General features: G+C 45.9%; 1 protein-coding gene across 11 annotated transcripts in view; it reads right to left on the minus strand.

Annotated features, from left to right (window-relative positions):
• Window positions 1–11,287, minus strand: part of LOC140424835 (cAMP-responsive element modulator) — a 197,273-nt gene extending 185,986 nt beyond the window's left edge. For 10 of the 11 annotated variants that reach the window (XR_011947702.1, XM_072508320.1, XM_072508315.1 and 7 more), the window contains exon 1: window positions 11,144–11,287. The gene's annotated coding sequence lies outside the window, so the exon portion shown is untranslated. The remainder of the gene's footprint in view (window positions 1–11,143) is intronic. The other variant, XM_072508311.1, reaches the window with a different exon arrangement.
• Between the last annotated feature and the right edge of the window lie 11,720 nt (window positions 11,288–23,007).

The raw sequence follows: 23,007 nt of genomic DNA on the forward strand, positions 1-23,007 counted from the left end.
CTCTACTGGGAAGCGCTGTATCTCCTTTCTGGCAAAGTCTCGAACCTGCATGTATCAAAATATTTCCCTCTCCTCGAGCCAATACTCCGCTCCCAGCTCCTTCAAGCCCTCAAAACGACCCCAAGAAATAAATCTTTTAGTATTCTAATTCCTTTCTCCTCCCATCTCTGAAAATTTCCACCCCACTTCCCTGGCTCAAATCTATGGTTCCCCCGAATCGGCATTTCCCTTGAACCTGCCCCCAACCCGAAGTGCTGTCAAAACTGTCTCCAAATTCTCAGCAAAGCTATTACTACCGGACTCCCTGAGTATCTCCCCGGGGCCGCCGGGAACGGCGCTGTCACTAGCGCCTTCAATCCCGACCCCCTACACAAACTCTCCTCCATTCTGACCCATTGGGAGTCAACCCCTCAGACGCAGCTCCGTACCTTCCCCACATTCGCCGCCCAGTAATAATACATCAGGTTCGGAAGACCCAAACCCCCTGCCTGCACTGTAGTAGTACCTTTTTAATTCTGGCCACCTTCCCTCCCCATATGAATGAGGTAATCACCCCTTCAAACTCTCAAAAAATGCCTTTGGCAGGAAAATCGGCAGGCATTGAAAAATAAACAGGAATCGCGGCAGCACATTCATTTTAACCACCTGTACCCGACCTGCCAATGAAAGAGGGAGACCATCCCACCTTGCCAGATCAGCTTTCCCTCTCCCCACCAAAATAGAAATGTTGTACCTACGGAGCCCCCCACAATCTCAGGCAACCTGCACCCAGAGGTATCTAAAGTCCCTGCCTTACGGAATGGCAGCCCCCCACCCCTGGCCGAGACACCACAAAATATTCACTCGTCCAGATTTAATTTGTACCCTGAGAAAGAAGCTTTGACGCACTTATTATGTCATAAGCTTGCACGGTGAACAAATGGCTTATGAGTTTTTAAAAAATAAATTTAGAGTACCCAATAAATTTTTTCCAATTGAGGGGCAATTTAGCGTGGCCAATCCACCTACCCTGCACATCTTTGGGTTGTAGAGGTGAGACCCAAACAGACATGAGGGAAATGTGCAAACTCCACATGGACAGTGAACCGGGGCCGGGATCGAACCTGGGAGCTCGGTGCCGTGAGGCAGCAGTGCTAACCAGTGCGCCCCATGCTGCCCCTTATTTACGAATAAGGCCAATCTAATAGCATGTGGGATTGCAGGAATCCCAAATTGTATATTGACAAGTGACGGTGGGTTTGTGGTACACTGTAATACAGAACTCATTGGCAGATTTTTCAATTAGCACGGCAAGGAAAGGGAGCTCATTCGATTGCTCCATTTAAACGGTGAATGAGTGCAGGATGTAATCCATTAAGGTATGCAAACAGAAATGTGATGATGACCAGATAAATTTTTATTATACTAATTGAGAGTTAAATATTGCCAGGATCAAGGCGATAACTTCAGTAGTGCATGGGATTTTTTTTACATCCACTAGAGGAGGCAGATGGGGCATCAGTGTAACGTCTCATTCAAAAGACTACCTCAAATGAAAAAATGATGGTACAAATCGTGCAGCACACCCTCAGTACTGCATTGTTTCAGCCCCGTTTCTTGTGATCAAGTTTTGTGACTTATAGACAAGTCCGCAACAAATTGATTTGAATTTTACTGGGGAACAAGACCACTAATTTAATAAAAATTTTAAGATCCCATTAATATGTACCTTTCAAGTAAAGTTAGCTAAAGAGGAAAAAGCAGTCCGTTTTCTTGACTGATACTTAGGAATGATTCAGCACAGAAAGAAGGCAGTTGGGTCAACATATCTTGCCTGTTCTTGGGTGGACCAATGCAACTCATTCCAATCACTCTGCTCTTTTCACAGTATGCCATTTTTCCCTTCAATTCCCTATCAAAAAAGACTATTGTATCTTTCAGGTAGTGGGATTTCACAAAACTCAACATAAAAAATGTTTTTTCATGTCATCTCCCCCTGCTCCCCATCATTTAACTGTCTCTGCTTAATTACTCTATCAACCTCACTCAATTTTTAACATCAATATCAAATCCCTTCTTAATTTTCTCTGCTCTTGTGAATGACCCCAGCTTCTCCAGTCTCTATTAACAGAAGACACTCATCTTTCCTAAAGTGTTGTGTCGACAATTCAACACAATATTCCAGCTAAAACATTTCCAATATTCTGTGAAGGCTTTGCGTAACATCCTTGCTTTTGTACTCTATGCCTCTGTTAATAAAGTCGAGGATGTAATGTACTTTTAATTCTTAAAAGTTAAAATGTTGTTGTTAAAAATTGTGAAACCTTGTTACAAATGAAAGCCGAAGAACCAGATGATGCAATCCTCAGCACAAACACTGCATACATTACACAGGAATATAGCTTCATTATATTATAGACTATAGTGAACCTGGCAACTAAGTACCAATTTACTGTCATTGATGGTAAAGCCACATTTGTCAAGGGACAGAAGTCTCAATTGGAGAAGTATGAATTAATAACAGTTAGCACTGATTTGTTAAAGGTACATTGTGTCTATCTAACCTGAGTTATTTGATGTAGCAGTGTGTTGAGTGCAGTGGATGTTGTATATTGTTCTGGACTTCCAAACAGCATTTGATAAAATACTATATAACAGATTTATTCAGAGAATAGAAACACGTTGGATTAATGGGATGGTGGTAACTCTGACACATAATTGGCTAAAGATGGCCTGCAGATATTTACAGTGAATGGAGGTTTTTTTACTGATTGGCGAGAAGTCTTCAGTGAGTTCCCCAAGAGATTTTTCTTGTTATATGTAAAGGACATGAACCTGGTAACGAGTATAATTTTTAATTTTATAGTTCCGTGGTAAATATTGAGGATAGTACAAGACTTCAGCAGACTAACAAAATAAGGCATATGGCAGATGCAATTTAAAATAGCAAATATAAAGTGGTGCACTTTGGGAGGAACACCATGAAGAGGCAGTATACACTAATTAGACCTGATGGTGCATATTCGCATATTTTTGAAAGCGGGGCACAAGTAGCCAAGTCAGTTAAGAAAGCAGGAGATACTTGACCTTGTAAATAGGGGCACTGAGCAAAAACAAGTCATGCTAAGTATTTACAAAGCACTCATTAGACCTCAGCTTGGGTGCTGTATTCAATTCTGTGCACATTTTAGACAGGACGCCAAAGCCAGGAGCATAAAGCAGATTTACTAGAAGACCAGGAATAAGGGATTAATTGTCTGGAGAAATTAGAGACACTGAAAGTATCCTTAAGAGTACAAAAGATTAAGGAGACCAAATAGGAGGTATTCAAAATTGAAAGGTTTTCATGAAGTAGGAAGAAACTTGCAGTAAGCAGAAGTTATATATTTAAAATAATTGTCAAAAAATTTGGAATATGATGTGCCGTCCCACCCCACCTCCTCCAAAAGAATCTGAAACACTAACCAAAAGGGCGATGTAACCAATCACTATTTGTTGGTGTACCATTTGTCAATGTACTCTGTCGATTGTTATTTTGTCTACTTTGTACGTACTGTGTATGTTCCCCTGGCCACAGAAAAATACTTTTCACTACACCTCAGTACATGTGACAATAAATATCAATCAATCAAAAGGCAATTTAGAATGGTTACAGCACAGGCCATTCAACCTGCCACATCAGTGCAAGAGCAATTCAACTATCTCAGTCTCCTGCCCTCTCCATGTAGTCCTGCAACTTTTCTCTGCAGGTGCTCATCCAATAGCTTTTCTGGAAGTCACAAGTCTGCCTCGACCACTCAGGCAGCACATTCCAGATTCTATCCACGCCCTGTGAAAAGTTTGTCCTAATATCGCCATTTTGTCAATGACCTCAAATCACTATCCTCTGCTTTTTGATCCTTCTGATAATAATAATCTTTCTTGTCACAAGTAGGCTTCCATTAACACTGCAATGAAGTTACTGTGAAAATCCCCGAGTCGCCACATTCCGGCGCCTGCTCGGGGACACCGAGGAAGAATTCAGAATGTCAAAATTACCTAACAGCACATCTTTCAGGACTTGTGGGGGGAAACCGGAGCACCCGGAGGGTACCCACACAGACTCAGAGAATATGCAGACTCTGCAGATTTCTGCAATGGAACATCTTTTCTCTGGTTTCTCTAAACCCCTCATAATTTTGAATACCTCTAACATATGTCCTCTCAACCTCCCTTTAACAAAGGTGAGCAACCATTTTCATCTTATCCAATGTATCCATGTAATTGACGCCCCTCATTGCAGGGTATGGGAAAAAGGTGAGATGTGGGACTAAATTGGACAACTTTTTTGAAAACTGGCAGAGATAAGAGACTCAATGACTCCCTCTTTTTCTAAAATAAATTTATGAGTACCCAATTAATTTTTCCCAATTTAAGGGGCAATTTAGCATGGCCAATCCACCTACCCTGCACATCTTCTGGGTTGTGGAGGCAAAATCCATGCAAACAGGGGGAGAATGTGCAAACTCCACACGGACAGTGACCCAGAGCCAGGATCGAACCTGGGACCTCAGCGCCGTGAAGCCCAATGACTCCCTCTTTGCTGCAAGATTCTGATTTGAAATTCCTCACGAAGTGAAATTAACTTTCTGTTGTTAAGAGCGATTAGTCCATTGCAACATAAACAAACTAAAATCATGTCTGGAAGCTTTACCCCCTCCAAGTAAAAATATGATATAACTTCTAAAATGCAAAATAAATTGGTGGGTTGGTTAGCTGGTATGGATGCAGAGCAAGGCCAACATTGTAGTTTCAATTCCCGTACCGATTGAGGTTATCCATGAAATTCCCGCCTTCGCAAACTTGCCCCTCGCCTGAGATGTGGTGATCCTTGGGTTAAATCACCACCAGTCAGCTCTCCTCCTCAAAAGGGGAAAACAGCCTACGGTCATCTGGGACTATGGCAACTTTACTTTACAATAGTGACGTTTAAGCGGCATCTTGACAAATTACATGAACAGGATGGGAATAGCAGGATACGGACCACGGAAGTGTAGGTTTTAGTTTAGACGGGCAGCATGGTCGGCACAAGCTTGGAGGGCTGAAGGGCCTGTTCCTGTGCTGTACTTTTCTTTGTTCTTTTTTAAAGCTGTGTTAGAATAATCTTTTGTTTTTAAAGAGCAGTGTGTGCAATCAATAGTTTTAACTGCTACAAATCATGAAGTGTGAAGACACATACACACAAATCAATTCCCTCCTAAAAAGTTATATAATTTTACCTTTCTAAAAAAAATATTTAAGATCCAGCACTTTGTGTACCATATTCTAAGTTTTATTTCAGTATTCAGAGTCCACTGTTAAATGCTGAATGCTGCATGTGTCCATATCACATGAACATCATTTAGACTAAATATTAGAACGTCAGTTCACCTGACCTTGATTTTGCCATTAAAAGCACAAGTCAAATTACTTAAACGTCTCCTCTAAAGAGTCAGTCGTAGGACTGAATGATACAAACTAAATGGTTAATGCAAATTTAGCCATTTTAAAAATTCATTTGCGGGTCGTGGGTGTCGCTGGTTAGACCAGCATTTTTTGCCCATCCCAAGTTGTCCTTCAGAAGGTGGTGATGAGTTGCCTTCTTGAACTGCTGCATCCTTCAGGTGTAGGTACACCCAGCATGCTGTTCGGGAGGGAGTTTCAGGATTTTGCCCCAGTGACATCACAGATATTCCTCAGCGGGGGGCACTTTGCTAGCTAAGACACAAGTTCAGTGTAAACACATGACAAGTGCCAGTGCTGCAGATTTGGAATCCATTAATACCAAAGCTGGGCGTGATGATTGAAAGTCAAAGCAGTAATATTACACATAATTGTAGGGGGTAGTGGCTTGTTTTATGAAAATGAAGAATGTTAGAATGTGTTTGACACTAATGTGTACTTAGTTTTCCTAGTAGTCCTGTGTTCCATCAAATCAGGGAGTGCTTCTCCCATAATGAAAACGCTTACAGAAATAAAAATGTTTTGCTGTACAAGCAATGTTACTTGAGTTTGAGATCAAGGCAAATGAGATGCAAGTCAGCTGGTCCAGATTTATCTTTTAGCACAAAAGGTGAATTTATAAAGAAGAGGATCCACGAGGGATAGCATCTATCCACACAGAAGATCATCCTCCTGACATCTGAAAGAGCTCACACCATTTTCCCAGAGGAAGGTTAGGATGCCAATTCAGCGATAGCATCGCAAGATCTTGCAAATCCGAGAAACATTGTCAACTACAAGCATTAAAACTTTAATCTATTTAATAAACTGGTTACCTAATGCTGCAAGGGTGAAAAGAGATTCATGTTATTGATCAGTTAGATTGAATGATCCATTTATGTGCTGTAAATTTGTCATTCTAATGTTGTAACTTTAGGTTCAAAGCTCCAAATTTGAATACTATTAATTCCTTGGCATAAATTGGATAGCAACTCCCTGATGGTTCCTTGACAAAGAGTTAAGATGAAGGATTAAGAAATCATCTGGTGCTAGCGTGGAGGGACTCAAAGCCCCCGAAATCAGGGGGTATGGGTTAGCGACATGTCGGTGTTTCTCACACTTGAGAAAATTATGTTCGCCCTGAGAGGATCAACGTTTGGGTTTGTTCGTTTATCGACTTCTTTAGAGAAAACTAAACTGTCAGCAGATTCAATAAGGGGGAAGGGGGAGATATGCCATTTTTTGTCTAGATAAGGCATGAACAATGGGAGATGGAGGGATGTGTTACACACTGACCTATGTTAACATTTGTATATTTTGTTCTAAAACCATAAATACCTTAAAAAATTTTTGTAAAAAAGAAATCATCTGGTGCTCTTTACAATATTCTAAAAAGCACCTGCCTGTATAGAAAGCTTGAGAATGGTTTCTAACCCAAATTACTAGAGGTTATTAGCTGAATGCATTAAAATGTCCACTGGGTTGACATGATTCGGATTGCTAAAAGTAATGTTAAAACTGTGCAGTGATCTGCTCATAACAAGGTCTCAATTTTTTTTAACATCATACAGGTAAAACTGTCATAACAGCATTTGTGGATTGGAATAGACAGTGGTTTATAGAAAAATTGAGTTGGTGTGACAAGCTTGTGTTGTTATAGCACTTTTCATGACATAAAACATTTCACGGTCAGATACATTCAGATGTGGTCACTATTGGTATATTAGCAAAAGAAGCAGCCAAGTTGCACAAGCATTTACAAGCAACAAATGAGATGCCTATGTGTTTTTGGTGGCATTAGTTCAGGAACAAATGGCTGGAACTCTGGAAAATCTTCCCTGCTCTTCTTCAAATAACATGCTGGTTCCTTTACATCCATCCGAGCAATAAATTGAGCTTTGGTTTAACATTTCTGAAAGATGGAGCCTCCAATAATACAGTATTCTCTCTGGACAACCCCCAAGTTTCAGCCTGGATTATGAGTTCAAATCCATTGTGGTGAGAAATTTCATGGCCATTTTGGTCATTCAGGCAGCACAAGATTAAGTATAAAATAATTTTAGAAACAAAACCTCAACACAGGAAGGAATAAATGGTTTGAATGCGATGGCGGGGAGGCGATTTTGAAAATAATTTAACTAGAGATATAAATAATTTATATTTCAGGCAACATAGAAATTATACCTGCATAAGTGAATCATAAATTAAGATTTGCACAATTGTTTGCATAAGCTGCTGAAAATTCTCATCTGGAGTCATTTTGATTTATTCAATCAAATTTCTCCCAGAATCCACAAATAATGTTATCATTCATTATAAAAATACACAATTTAAAAATATTTTAATTAATCAACTGCCATAATATTTTCTTCTCATTTCAATAAGCAGCAAATGTTGATTAGGTCAGGGAGTTCTGGTTGGCATTAAGCATTTTCATTTGCTTAACATTCAATTGTTCCTGTTTCCTTCTGATAAAATCATGAACACGCCCTTGTTAAAAACAAAATACCATACATGCAGATGAGATCAGATAAACATTGGGAGTGTGTCTTTCACTTAGTAATTAAGTACTGCCAAAGATACAGCTAATACTTAAGAGTACAGAAAGTGTATTTGTACCCCAGAAATACTGTGCAAGAATCTTATTTTAAAAAATCAAGTAATGCCAGCTTCAGGACATCCTCAGCAACAAAACACTTACAATGTATTGAATTTGTAGAATCATACATCAAAAGAGGTCAGTCAGCCCCTACCAGCTTTCTGAAAGTACTGTCCGATTAGTTCCACTCCCCTGTTCCCAACCCATTATCCTTACAATTATTCCCCCGTCAAGTATTTGAACTATTGAAACTGCTTCATCGCCCTTTCAGGTAGCGCATTCCAGATCATAACGAACAGCATTTTTTAAAAATCACCTCTGCCAACTACCGTAAATCTGTATGCTTTTATTACCCTGCTTACTCCATCAATACCCCATAATTTTCACCACCTCTTTTAAATCTCCCCGTCGCCTTTTCTGCTCTAATGAGAACCATCCTGAGTACTGATTTTACTGTTTAAAGTCACAATCCCAGTACACACATTTTAAACGGCTTTGGAAAACATGTTTTGGCGACGGGTTTATCTCCCAACTCCAAAGAAAATGTAAATATCCCGGGGGTGGCAAATGTGTGCACATGAATGCCCCCGTCGCGCGTTTTGTATGTTACAGGACTCTTTCCCCACAACATACACACACTAACTGGCAATCGGCTGGGCTAATTTTACTTTTGTGTGATATCGGGAATTGGGGGTGGGGGCGTTTGAAGGGGTGGACGAACATGTAGCTCCTACAAAACTGCAGTTTTGCCATAAGGTTACAGCCGAGCCAACCTCAGTACATTTCTACGCTTCTGATGAGCTAAAGGACAATGCAGGCGAACCAGCTGGAGGAGTTCGGTACGCCATTTCTGGAACCTTCCAAGCAAATCAACCCGCCGCCATTTTGTGGCCGTCTCCAGCAAGAACTAGATTTTCTTTAACATTTACAAATAAACTACATTTTATTTTTAAAACGACTGTCGCGCTCATTTAAATGCTTAATATGTCCGAAAACGTCGACAGTGATTTTGGAGCGTTTGGAAACAAATACAAAGATAGCGCCCTATGGATCGGAGTTGGTTAGGTATTCGAAAATTTGAAAAAAGCTCGTTGCAAACCGCAGCCGCGTATTTATTATTGATATGGAGGCGATCAAATTTACGCCACCGTTTTAACCGATTCACACATGAATAACCCTCGGCTCACGGGTCGTTTTCTTTAAAAAAAATTCAAGGAGTTAAGACATTTTGTTTGAATGAATCTGAAATGGGGGAGGGGAGGAGAAAATGATTTTAACAGCCCGTCGAGAGCTCCACGATCCAGCTGTTTGTAAAAAAAAATGAAAACCTATCGCCATGCCAGCCGCTCGCCCCCTCCCCGTCCTGCTGAGCAGACGTCGGAAGCTTTATCAAAAGACAAAATACGATTTCTGGCTCGATGTTGGCCGTTATATTCCAGGAGTCGTTTGAAAACTGGGGGGGGGGGGGGAGAAACCCGCACACATTGGGCGCGAAATTATAAACGTCGATTCAACAAGCGCGATGTATTTAGCATTGAAAGAAAAGGGGGAGGGGAGGGGGGTAAACGGAACCTCAGCCACAAAAAAAAAAACAGCAATCGGTCGAAATAATCTGCATCCAGGTGTCGAGTAATTTGTCCCGTTTTCCCTCTCTCCGACATGTTGCGCTTCGCCGCGATGTGTCCCAACCCGCCCGGGTCTCCTCGTTGCCAAAGCGAGAACTGGCGGCGGCGATGAGGCTTTTTTTCCTCCCTCTCGCCTCTTAAGTAAATTTCCTCGCCTGCGTGTGTGTGTGTGTCTCTCTCTCCTCACTCACTCAACACACATCGACAGCATCGGTCGTATTTTCTGTGACAAAGTCTAACCGAGGATAACGTCATGTTGTTACACTGTAGCTGATCATGTTGTCGCAAGTGGACAAACGTCAGGAGCTTACATATACAAAAATGGGCGGCTAAAGTAACAGGAGACACGGTGAGCACCGCTCCTGTCAACTCAGTCGGAGGAGGGTGAGAGGGGGGCAATACAACACGCACACATATATAAATATATCTATATACCATACGATGGAAATGCGGAGGGGGTCAATTCAACCCTCTAGCCTAAAAAGAGCAATTCCGCTCTTTCAAATCCAACGAGGGGAGGAAAGCCCCCCACTCCCTCCTTCTCCCCAGGGCAAGGCTGAAACCTGAAAAATGTGTGGCTGTTCCCTCAATTACAGTAATAAGTGAATTAGAACTTATCAAAATATAAAAACTCAGAGAACCCGCGGGCACCTCGTTTGCAATACATCGATCGTTATCTCCCTGTTTGAGGATTTTTTAAAATATAAACGCCAGAATGCAACTTGCAATGTTTCGTCTGCAATTCAAAATCGATTTGTGAATAAAACGAACGCAATGAACCCGGTCGTCTGAAACCGCTACTGTAAACTTCACAAAAGCCTGCTTCCCGCGAATGGAGGCTCTATTATTAATAATTTATATGTGAACGGGTGGTGGCGAGATGGATAGGAAAGGATCGCCTTAGAAATTACGTTTTGGGAGGGGGTGGTGGATGAAGCAGACGATCGCACTCAACAGGAACCTCAGAGTCTCGGACAAAAACCGTGCGGGGGGGGTTACAGTATATATATATTTAAAATTATTAAACGCTTCCTGTCAGCTGTATCCACCCCGGTCCCCGACGATTTAAGAGACATCGGAAACATTTCAGAGCCTGAAAGATCAAGGGACGGGGTAGAGAATTTAGTACACAGGAACACCCCAACACCTCCAGAAAGACCCTGGATCGAAGTCACCCATCCCACTTGCGCTGGGCTGCAAGCTCTGATCTTGCCGGTCGGTGGCCAGCGTGTCTCCCTCCCAAGTAAGAAATTAAGAGGAATGGTTGGGGGAATGAATCGGGGGAGAGAGAAAAGAGGAAGGAGAGCCGAGCAGCTGCCACATTATTCTTCTGCTTCACTCTCAATGTTGCCAGCCCGGGGTTTTGTTTTTTAAAAAAATTCTCCCCTCCTTTGCATTAATGCTACGTGCATGCTGTGCGTCTAAGTGTTGATGCCACCGTCTCTCAATTGACTTCTTTCCCTCCGTGTCTCTTACTTACCCCTTACGTAGTTTTACTCGTCACTGATTACGGTGCGCCAGGAGTGGATGGCTCTGCTGATACGTAGCCGCCACGTCAAAAAAATACACTGAGAGCGTCACCTCCAGTCCCCTCAAACCAGGCGAGGCCGCAGCACCCGCACCGCGCGCAACCCCCCGATCGCTGCGCCGCCGCCGCCCCAACTCGACGCCCGATTGGTCCGCACTCCCAACGGACCGGCCTTCCAAACCTCGCGAGAGGCCGGAGCCGCGCCGCCATTGGCCCGCCCGGCCTTCTTCACGCGCCCGGCCGCCTTCTCCGCCTTCCTCTGCGCCGAGCCCGGATCTCATTTTCTCACTGCCTTGGCTTTCCCTTATTGTTGTAGGAGTGGAGGAGGCGAAGGGGAGGCGGTTAATGTGGGGGGCGGGAGGAGGAAGCAAAGAAAGAGCGATAAATGGGAAAATTTCTGTTTAATCCCCCCCCCCCCCCGTCCCCTTAAATATTTGTTAGCTGGCTAGCCAGCTGTTTTTTTTTATTAAATGTTCCTGTCAAACGGACGTGAGATTCGAGGGTATGCATTGACGGTTCATGAAACGTCCATCTCGGGCCGCTTTTTGTGAATTAAAAAGCAATCTGAAGAATTGATGGCTTCTCTTTACCCCTCCTGCTAAAGAGAAGCTGTGAGAACAAATGTGCCCAAAATCACCGGTTTTCACCGTTCTTGGTGGAACTCTTTGGGAGCGCGCGTACCACAGTTCGGTTGGTTTCGAGCCCGATCCGCCAGCATTCTCTTCAACCGATTTCCAGGAGCTTTTTTTTGAGTTTCTCCGTTAATTGAATCCATTTTAAAATATTTTTTTAAACCAAGAGCAGTTGACGCATTGCGGAGTGTGGTCGCCTCCGTGCGGTGACCGGCTGTTATTGTGGTACTGCAATTCCAGGACTTGTACTTGCTTCAAAAGACAACACTCCCGCCCGCCCAGCCACACTACTTGTTCTTTAACAGAAGGAACTGAGGCTCCCAGGCATATCGACTGTTTTTAAAAAGTGACGATCTCCTGTACCTCTCATGTGACTTTTTAAAACCAGCCCATCCAAGACCCCATTAAAACATGGATGAGCATTGAGTGATTCCTGTTAGGTCTACAATTGAACGAACTCACTCCATCCACGTCGTCTGGTTTCTGACTGATTTTTAAAATTTACAGTAAAAATCAAATAGAAATTGCTGGAAATGTTCAGCATGTCGGGCAGCAGTTACGGATAGAGAGGCAGTCGATGCTTCAGATTAATGATGGCCCTTCATCAAAGTTTATGCAATATATTGCTTTTGTGGTTATTTTTAACTTCCTTTCATCAAACCCACAGTCTTCTGAGTGTCCGTTGCCCCTTTGTGTTAAGCCACAAACCTGAACAGAGTGTATGATTGAAAATCATCTTGGTGAAGCCATCCATCATCCAATTATACATATTTTTAATAGAAAATAGGAGCAGAGGGTCACGAGATGTGAGTGCGGGACTAGCTGTGTTTCCATGAGCACTGCTCAGCCTATAATCCTTTCATTTATCGCACTCACACATCTCGTGCTTAACTAACCCAGGAGCAAAAACTCCATATTATGTGCCTGGAAGATTTCTGGCTAAAAGTTAGTGACAAAATGCCAAGAAATATTAAGAAATTCTCAACATAAAAATAAGTGCTGGAAAATGGGATTAGAATGGTCAGTGATTATTTTGGACCAGCACAGACACGATGGGCCAAAGGGCCTTTTCTGTGCTGTAAAGCTCTGACTCTAACAGTCAGAAGTGACGGGTAGAGCCGATCCAACATGGCGATATAGTGAGCGATCAGGCTCTCAATTCACCACACTCAAAGGCATTACAACTGATGACTGCTAATATTATTAAGGTCATTGATGGGAAACTCTGTTAGCACAAAATATCAGTGCTTGACGAAGCGAGGAGAGAATTTGTACTATTGAAATGCAACTTCCTGGGCTGAGGGCCACTTACATTTCTTGGAAAAGCAACTTCATGGTATATCAGAATTCCTCGATGGCCTGGAAAACCGAGGCTGGAGAAAGGATGCTGGTTTATCAGAAAGAGCTGAGGGTAATCTCCCAGTTAAACTCTTTGAAAGCTGCTCACCACATCTTCCTAATTTAGAAACAAAATATGGACACATTGTATCCTGCCCCTAAGGCCTAGGGACAACCAACGGATATTTAATTATCCGTTTTCATAACTTCAAGGGTCGCCAGAGTATTGGAGGTGGTTAGTTGTGATGGGGCTTTGATCTTTGTGGGAGCAAAGATCTCTTTTTTTCATGATTTTATGACGGCGATACACCAGAGATGCATGGGGTTTGATGAAGTTAGAAGACGCCTGAAAGCCATTGGAGTGCAATATGCCATACTATATCCTCCTGCGCTGAGGGTGACATCCAACAACTCTAAATATGTTCGACAATCCAGCTAAAGCCTTGGCTGTTGTGAACTTCATGGAAGACAATAATTTGGAGCAACAGACTGCAGTTCACTTCATAATCCAGACTCTATCCCTCGTTATTATAATTCCTTCCTGATTTTGTGTTTGTAAGTTTCATTCTGACAGGAATCATTTAACAATTGAGCACTACAGCGCGTTTTCATCCTGAAGAATGGGAGGTACTTCCATCTGCCTTTAATGAAAATTACTCCTCAGCTTGCTCCTAGTCAGGACTGCACTGTGCTGGTTGTATCACACTAGGGCTATGTGAAGAATATCCTTCCATTCTTTTCATCTGTACATTTATAATGGAGGTATATGGTCTCTTTTGCTCTGATCATGATGAATATGAATAATGCAACTGCTAGGAGGTGGGTGTGTGTGGATTTTGTCACATTAGAAACAGTTAGAATGCAGATAGGGCATTCTGTGCTCTTGAAGAGAAAAACTCCTTGGTGTAATTATGGAAGGTTTGTAGGTGTAGCCTTGCAGGGCCTCACATTTGGTGAGGATCACCCCCTTAGAGCTATAATAATCTTTATTATTGTCACAAGTAGGCTTACATTCACTCTGCAATGAAGTTACTGTGAAAATTCTATGGGTGTTTTATTTTAGTATTTTGGAGTTAAAGAATCATTAACTGGTTCTCGTAAGGGTACAGAAAAGTCTATTGTCTCAGAAAAATACTTTATAATGTGTCACTTGCACTTCTGGTATAGTTGGAGATGGGGGAAGTATATTTTAATGCACGCCCGTGTGGGACGGAAAAAAGCCTTGGCAGATAAGCCATTTTTTTTTGTCAATATCATATGCTCTGGCTGAATAAGAAATGATGTGGAGATGCCGGCGTTGGACTGGGGTGAGCACAGTACGAAGTCTTACAACAATAAGAAATGGCCATACCTACTTCAAAGCAGCTCCTGGAATACACAGGGGATACATCATATTAAAAGAAAGAAGATTCTGTCTATCCTTAAAAAGGAGAAAGTTGACATAGCTTTTTTGCAGGAAACTCATTTAAATGACAAGGACACTAGAAATTGAAGCAGGACTGGGTGGGGCAGGTGATTTTTACACCATTCTCAACTAAAAGCTGGGGGGGGGGGGCGATTTTTTAGTTAATAAGAATTTGCCTTTGAGACTGGAGAACTGCATGAAAGACAAGGGGGGAAGGTATGTAATTATTAAGGGCATGCTGCTTGGGGAAAGTTTTTCAACATTGAATGTCTATAGCCCTCTGAACTGCTTTCCTGATTTTGTTACTAAAGCCTTTTACCAAGCTTGAGACACAGGATAGATCTTGCCAAATCCTCACTGTGCCAAAAATGCAAACTAGTGAGAGGAGACTATACACATTGTGTCTGGTCCTGTATCAAAATTAAATACTGCTGGTTGGCCATACGTAAAGAGCTTGAGAAGGTATTTGATATGGCCTTAGAGTTTGATCCTTTGTTCTTGGTTCTGGGACTTCAGACAAAAAGATAATTGATGCCAGTGATAAAATAACCTAACATTTGCAGCACAGAAGAATATCCTTTTTTCCTCCTTCTGTTGATCATTGGCATAAAAATATTATGGATTGTATCCCAATGGAATTTCTAACTTGCCATTGAGGGAGTGCAGCTAAGGTTCACCAGACTGATTGCTGGGATTGCAGGATTGTCTTATCATCCTCTAAGTGAAAAGTTTTTCCTCATCTCAGTCCCAAATGGCCTACTCCGTATTCTGAGACTGTGACCCTTGTTCTAGGTTCCCCCAGCCAGAGGAAACAACATCCCTGCATTCGGTCTGTCCAGCCCTGTCACAATTTTACACCTTTCAATGAGAACCCCTCTCAGTCTTCGAAATTCCAGTCAATGCAGGCCCTGTCGACTGAATCTCTCATCATAAAACAATCCTGCAATTCCAGGAATCAGTCTAGTGAATGTTAGCTGCACTCCCTCTATGGCAAGTGTATAGTTTCTTGGATAAGGAAGCCAAAAATGCACACAATAGTCCAGGTGTGGTCTTACCATAGCCCAGTATTCTGCAGTAAGACATTATTGCTCATGGCGATGTCTTACTGCAGATTCTAATGAGGATTATGGAATGACGTGCAGGCACTATAACTGGTAGAAAAGCAAAATATTGGAAATCTGAAACGAACACTGAAAATCTGGAAACATTGAACAAATCAGGCAGCATTTGTGGAGAGATAAACTGTTAATGTTTCAAGTTGATGACCTTTCATCATCTGATTGATACATGTCCCCTGTTTTGTCATCCAAGGATGCATTGCTAAGCTGCTCCAGTATCTGATCAACATAGGACCAGGAGTTGGCCATTCAGTCTGTCTAGCCTGCTCTGTCATTCAGTTCAATCATGGCTGATCATCTACCTCAATGCCACGTTTCCACATTATCTCCATATCCCTTGCTTTCATTCGTCTCCAGTAATCTATCGATTTCTGTCTTGAACATACTCAATGACTGAGCATTTGCAGCCTCTGCAGTAGAGAATTCCAAACATTCACCACCTTTTGAGTGAAGAAATTCCTTCCACCTCAGTCTAAAATGGCTTTGCACTTATTCTGGTGTTATATCCTGGCCCCTGGTTTTTAAACTTAACAGCCTGGGGAAACAGCTACACCCAGACTGTCATGCCCTGTAAGAATTCTGTAAATTTCATTGAGATCACCGCTCATTCTTCAAAACCCTAGGGAATACAGACCTAGTCTCCTCAATCTGTCCTCATAAAACACCACCACTTCAGGGATTAATCTGGTGAACCTCCGTTGCATTCCCTCTATGGTAAGTGTATCCTTCCTTAGATAAGGGGCAATACTGCGCAATACTCTAGGTGAAGTCTCACCAAAGCTATATAAATAAATACAGCAAGATATCCTTAATCCTGTACTCAAATCCCCTCTCGATGAGGCCAACATACCATTTGCCTTCCTAATTGCTTGCTAGGTTTTAGTGACTCATGAATGAGTATACCCAGGTCCAACGTGGCTTCTTCAGAACGAGTCATATCCTAAAAAGGTTAAATTTGTTTCTCTCCACAGAGGCTGCCAGACCTTCTAAGTTTTTACAGAACTTTCTGTTTTTGTTTCAGATCTCCAGAATCAGCAGTATTTTACTTTTATCCACCTCAAGACAAAGTATCTCAAAAATATAGGTTAAGGAAGGGGTTTCACGATGTTCCTTTGCCGTAGCTATTCAAATGGTATTTCCACGAACAGGATGTTGCTGTCAGTCCAAAAAGATGTTCTCAGTATAACACAATTGAGCAACATCTTGTATGAATTTCAGTGCCAGTGTAATGTAATTGTAAGGGGCTGGTGACTTCTGGTTTCGGCTATGCGGAGCTAAGTCGCACATTCGGCGGCTCCCGCAAAAACTGACTTTTGGGCTCTTTTCAGGGCCCCCAACGGCACTTTTTTGATGCTTCCCGGTGTGGGAAGGAGTCTATAACAGCTCGCCGTCAGTATATGGCTTCAACTAGGAGCAGGGTGGACTTCCGGGTGCGGCTATGCAGAGCTAGGTCGCATCTTCAGCAGCTCCCGCTTGGAACGGACTTTTGGGCTCTTTTACAGGGCCCCCACGGCATTTGTTTGACATTTCCCGGTGTGGGAAGAAGACTGCAGCATTCCCCTGACAGTGTCCCCCAAGAATGTTGTGTCTTTTGGATACCAGACCCGGCAGAAACAGTAAAAGATTTGGCTTTAACTGCAGGATAAACAGAGCCTCTTCCAGCATGCAGGCGGGGGAAGGACAAGCTTAAAGCTGCAATCTGGCTTGACTCTATCAAAGGTGAATTCTAGCAGCAGAGGGGACAACTGTGAAAAGATCTACCAAGGCCATTGAAGAAGCAGGGACGAGGCTTCTGGTGGCGGCCATGGAGGAGTAGGTCGCGCATTCGGCAGCTCCCGTCTGGAACCGACTCTCAGACCTTTTTCAGGAGTTTCCATAGACTTTTTGGGGCAGACTGGTGAAGCAGACACTGCCAACTTCTATGAAACGGACCAGAAATGTAACGGCCAAAGGAGCGGCACTGGAGCAACGGGAGAAGCGAGGGAAAGAAAACAAAATGGCGGCAGCCAGGGACAAAGGGGAGCTGCAGGAGTTCATCAAGCGCTGCTTCGAGGAGCAGCGCGAGGAGATGCGCAAGGAGATGTTGGCGCCTATGCTTTCGGCAATTGAAGGACTCGGGATCACGCAGAAGGCCCACGAAGCTAAGATCCAGGAGGTACAGAAAAGAGTCAGTCAGAACGAGGACGAGCACGTGGGCCTGGCGGTGAGAGTGGAGCAGAACGAGGCGCTACACAAGAGGTGGGCGGGAAGACTCGAAGACCTGGAGAACAGGTCGAGGAGAAAGAATCTGCAAATCCTGTGTCTCCCTGAGGGAGTGGAGGGGGCTGATGCCGGGGCATACGCGACCACGATGCTCGAGGCGATGATGGGCACGAAGGCCCCTTCGAGGCCGCTGGAGTTGGACTGGGCACATTGGGTGCTGGCGAAGAAGCCCCAGGCAAATGAGCCGCCAAGGGCGATGGTGGTGAGGTTCCACCGGTTCACGGACAGAGAGTGGGTCCTGAGATGGGCCAAGAAGGAGCGGAGCAGTAAGTGGGACAATGCAGAGATCCGAATATACCCGAACTGGAGCACGGAGGTTGCAAAGCGGAGAGCGGGTTTCAACCGGGCCAAAGCGGCGTTGTACCGGAAAGAAGTGAAATTCGGAATGCTGCAGCCAGTGCGACTGTGGGTCACATACAAGGGCCAACACTATTACTTCGAAACGCCTGAAGAGGCGTGGACCTTTGTACAAGCCAAAACGTTGGACTCTAACTGAGGGTTTGTGAGGGTGGGGGTATGTTTTGGGGTTTGATGTGTGATGGTTGTTGTATATAGGGGGTCAATCACGCGCAGGAAATGTTACATGGGCTTGGGGAGAGAGACAAGGCCGCAACAGGAGCTGCGCCAGAGGGGGCGGAGCGGGCTTTGGAAAGCGCGGCGTTTTTTCCCGCGCGCGGGAAGAAAGGCGGGAAGGGGAACGAAGGAATGCATCTGGATTGGGAGACTCCCACGCGGGGAGGTCAATGGGACGGCGGGGGAAGCCGGGGTCAGCAGGCGTCAGCTGACTTACGGGAGTGACATGGGGGAGCAAAAAAGCTAGACAGGGGTCTAGCGGGGGGGAGGGGAGGGGGGAAGGGGGGGGGAAGGGTTGCTGCTGCACTGGCCGAAAGGGAATGGGACACAGAAGAGGTGGGGGACTGGACGGTGAGGGAGGCGTGGACACGGGACTGGCCCAGAAAAGGAGATGGCTAGTCGGCGGGGCGTGGGGGGGGGGGGGGTGAGAGCCCCTCCAATCTGGCTGATAACGTGGAATGTGAGGGGCCTGAATGGGCCGGTGAAGAGGGCTCGAGTGTTCGCGCATTTAAAGGGACTGAAGGCGGACGTGGCCATGCTCCAAGAGACACACCTGAAGGTGGCGGACCAGGTCAGGCTAAGAAAGGGATGGGTAGGACAGGTATTCCACTCGGGACTGGACGCGAAGAATAGAGGGGTAGCAATATTGGTGGGAAAGCGGGTGTCATTTGAGGCCAAGACTATTGTAGCGGACAATGGAGGACGATATGTAATGGTGAGCGGTAGGCTGCAAGGGACGTGGGTGGTGTTGGTAAACGTATACTCCCCGAACTGGGATGATGCAGGATTCATGAAGCGCATGTTGGGGCGCATTCCGGACCTGGTGATAGGAGGCCTGATAATGGGAGGGGACTTCAATACAGTGTTCGATCCAGCACTGGACCGCTCCAAATCAAGGACTGGAATGAGGCCGGCGGCGGCCAAGGTACTTAGGGGGTTTATGGATCAGATGGGGGGAGTGGACCCATGGCGGTTTGCAAGGCCACAGGCCAGGGAATTTTCTTTCTTCTCCCATGTACACAAAGCGTACTCCCAGATAGATTTCCTTGTTCTGGGTAGGGCGCTCATCCCGAGGGTGGAGGGGACGGAGTATTCGGCTATAGCCGTTTCGGACCTTGCCCCTCACTGGGTGGAACTGGAGCTGGGAGAGGAGAGGGACCAACGCCCGTTGTGGCGGCTGGATGAGGGACTGCTGGCGGACGAGGTGGTGTGTGGGAAGGTGAGGGGGTGTATCAAAAGGTACTTGGAGGCCAACGACAACGGGGAGGTGCGGGTGGGGGTGGTATGGGAGGCGGTGATCAGGGGAGAGCTAATTTCCATTAGGGCTCATAGGGAGAAGACAGAGGGTATGGAAAGGGAGAGGTTAGTGGGGGAGATTTTGAGAGTGGACAGGATATACGCAGAGGCCCCGGAGGAAAGATTACTTGGGGAAAGACGACGGCTCCAGACGGAGTTTGACCTGTTGACCACAGGGAAGGCGGAGGCACAGTGGAGGAAAGCGCAGGGTGCGACCTAGGAGTATGGGGAAAAGGCTCGTCGGATGCTGGCACACCAGCTCCGTAAGAGGATGGCAGCGAGGGAAATAGGGGGAGTCAAAGATGGAAGGGGAGCCACGGTTCGGAGTGCGACAAACATAAACGAGGTATTCAAGGCCTTTTATGAAGAGCTGTACAGATCCCAGCCCCCAGCGGGGGAAGAGGGGATGAGTCGATTCCGAGATCAGCTGAGATTCCCGAGGGTGGAGGAGCAAGAGGTGGCTGGTTTGGGGGCACCAATTGGGTTGGAGGAGCTGAGCAAGGGTTTGGGGAGCATGCAGGCGGGGAAGGCCCCGGGACCGGACAGATTCCCGGTGGAGTTCTACTGGAAGTACGCAGACCTGTTGGCCCCGCTACTGGTGAGGACCTTTAATGAGGCAAGAGAGGAGGATACCCTGCCCCCGACAATGTCGGAAGCGACAATTTCTTTGATCCTAAAGCGGGACAAGGACCCACTGCAATGTGGATCGTACAGGCCGATCTCGCTCCTCAATGTGGATGCAAAGTTGCTGGCAAAAGTGCTGGCCACGAGGATCGAGGACTGTGTCACGGGGTAATCCACGAGGACCAGACGGGATTTGTAAAGGGCAGGCAACTAAACACCAATGTGCGGCGGCTCTTAAACGTGATAATGATGCCATCGGAGGAGGGAGAGGCGGAGATAGTGGCAGTAATGGACGCGGAGAAGGCCTTTGACCGAGTAGAGTGGGAGTACCTCTGGGAGGTGCTGCGTAGGTTTGGGTTCGGGGTAGGGTTTATCAATTGGGTTAAGCTCCTTTACAGAGCCCCGATAGCGAGTGTAGTGACGAACCGGCGGAGGTCGGAGTACTTTCAACTGTACCGAGGGACGAGGCAGGGGTGCCCCCTGTCCCCCCTGTTGTTCGCATTGGCGATCGAACCATTGGCCATGTCATTGAGGGAGTCTAATAAATGGAGGGGGGTGGTCCGAGGGGGAGAAGAGCATTGGGTGTCGCTATATGCGGATGACCTGTTGCTGTACGTGGCGGATCCAACGGAGGGGATGGTGGAGGTCATGCAGACTCTAAGGGGGTTTGGGGAGTTTTCGGGCTATAAGCTCAATGTAGGGAAGAGTGAGCTCTTTGTATTACAGGCGGGGGACCAAGAAAGAGAGATAGGGGACCTACCGCTGAGGAGAGCAGGGGGGAGCTTTCGGTATCTGGGGATCCAGATAGCCAGGAGTTGGGGGACCCTACATAAACTGAATCTGACGAGGTTGGTGGAGCAAATGGAGGAGGATTTCAAAAGATGGGACATGTTACCGCACTCGCTGGCAGGTAGAGTGCAGTCGGTCAAAATGCTGGTCCTTCCGAGGTTTCTGTTTGTGTTTCAGTGCCTTCCCATCGTGATCACTAAGGCCTTTTTTAAGAGAGTAGGCAGGAGTATTATGGGGTTTGTGTGGGCGAATAAGACCCCGAGAGTAAGGAGAGGGTTCCTGGAACGCAGTAGGGACCGAGGAGGGTTGGCGCTGCCAAACCTGGGGAGCTACTACTGGGCAGCAAATGTGGCGATGATCCGCAAGTGGGTTATGGAGGGAGAGGGGGCGGCATGGAAGAGGATGGAGATGGCGTCCTGTAAAGGAACGAGCCTGGGGGCGTTGGTGACGGCACCGCTGCCGCTCTCGCCGACAAAGTATACCACGAGCCCGGTGGTGGCGGCAACGCTAAGGATCTGGGGCCAGTAAGACGGCACCGGGGTGCAATGGGAGCATCGGTGTGGTCCCCGATCAGGGGTAACCACCGGTTTGTCCCGGGGAAGATGGACGGGGGGTTCCAGAGCTGGCATCGGGCGGGGATTGGAAGAATGGGGGACCTGTTCATCGACGGGACGTTTGCGAGCCTTGGGGCACTGGAGGAGAAGTTCGAGTTACCCCCGGGAAATGCCTTTAGATATATGCAGGTGAGGGCTTTTGTGAGGTGACAGGTGAAGGAATTCCCGTTGCTCCCGGCACAAGAAGTTCAAGATAGGGTGGTCTCGGGTGTATGGGTCAGGGAGGGCAAGGTGTCGGAAATACACCAGGAGTTGAAAGAAGAGGGGGAAGCGCTGGTAGAAGAGTTGAAGGGTAAATGGGAGGAGGAGCTGGGGGAGGAGATCGAGGAAGGTCTGTGGGCTGATGCCCTAGGTAGGGTTAATTCCTCCTCGTGTGCCAGGCTCAGCCTGATACAATTTAAGGTGGTCCACAGAGCGCACTTGACGGAGGCGAGGTTGAGTAGGTTCTTTGGGGTAGAGGACAGATGTGGAAGGTGCTCAGGGAGCCCGGCGAACCATGTCCATATGTTTTGGTCATGCCCGGCACTGGAGGGGTTCTGGAGAGGAGTGGCGGGAGCAATATCTCAGGTGGTGAAAGTCCGGGTCAAGCCAAGCTGGGGGCTAGCAATATTTGGAGTAGTGGACGAACCGTGAGTGCAGGAGGCGAAAGAGGCCGGCATTCTGGCCTTTGCGTCCCTAGTAGCCCGGCGAAGGATCTTGCTAATGTGGAAGGAGGTGAAGCCCCCCAGCCTGGAGGCCTGGATAAATGATATGGCTGGGTTCATAAAGTTGGAGAGGATTAAGTTCGCCTTGAGAGGGTCTGCGCAGGGGTTCTACAGGCGGTGGCAACCGTTCCTAGACTATCTCGCGGAGCGTTAGAGGAAGGTCGGTCAGCAGCAGCAGCAACCTTGGGGGGGTGGGGGGTGGAGGGGACGTCCTGGGAGGTGGGGAAGGGGGGACTGCCTGGGAGGGTGGATGAGCAAGAGATAACATGAAGGGTTGGGGAAACTGGCACGTACGGGTGAGGGCCAGTGTACAAAGCTGTGTAAATATATCATTTTGCCATGTATATATCTTGCTCTGCGCGATTTCTTGTTTTTTTTTGTTACGAGGGGTTATTGTTTGTAAGGGAGAAAAATTGTGTTAAAAAACTTTAATAAATATATATTTCTTTTTAAAAACTAGG

The sequence above is a fragment of the Scyliorhinus torazame genome, chromosome 6 (assembly GCF_047496885.1).
Source record: "Scyliorhinus torazame isolate Kashiwa2021f chromosome 6, sScyTor2.1, whole genome shotgun sequence".
NCBI lineage: Eukaryota > Metazoa > Chordata > Chondrichthyes > Carcharhiniformes > Scyliorhinidae > Scyliorhinus > Scyliorhinus torazame.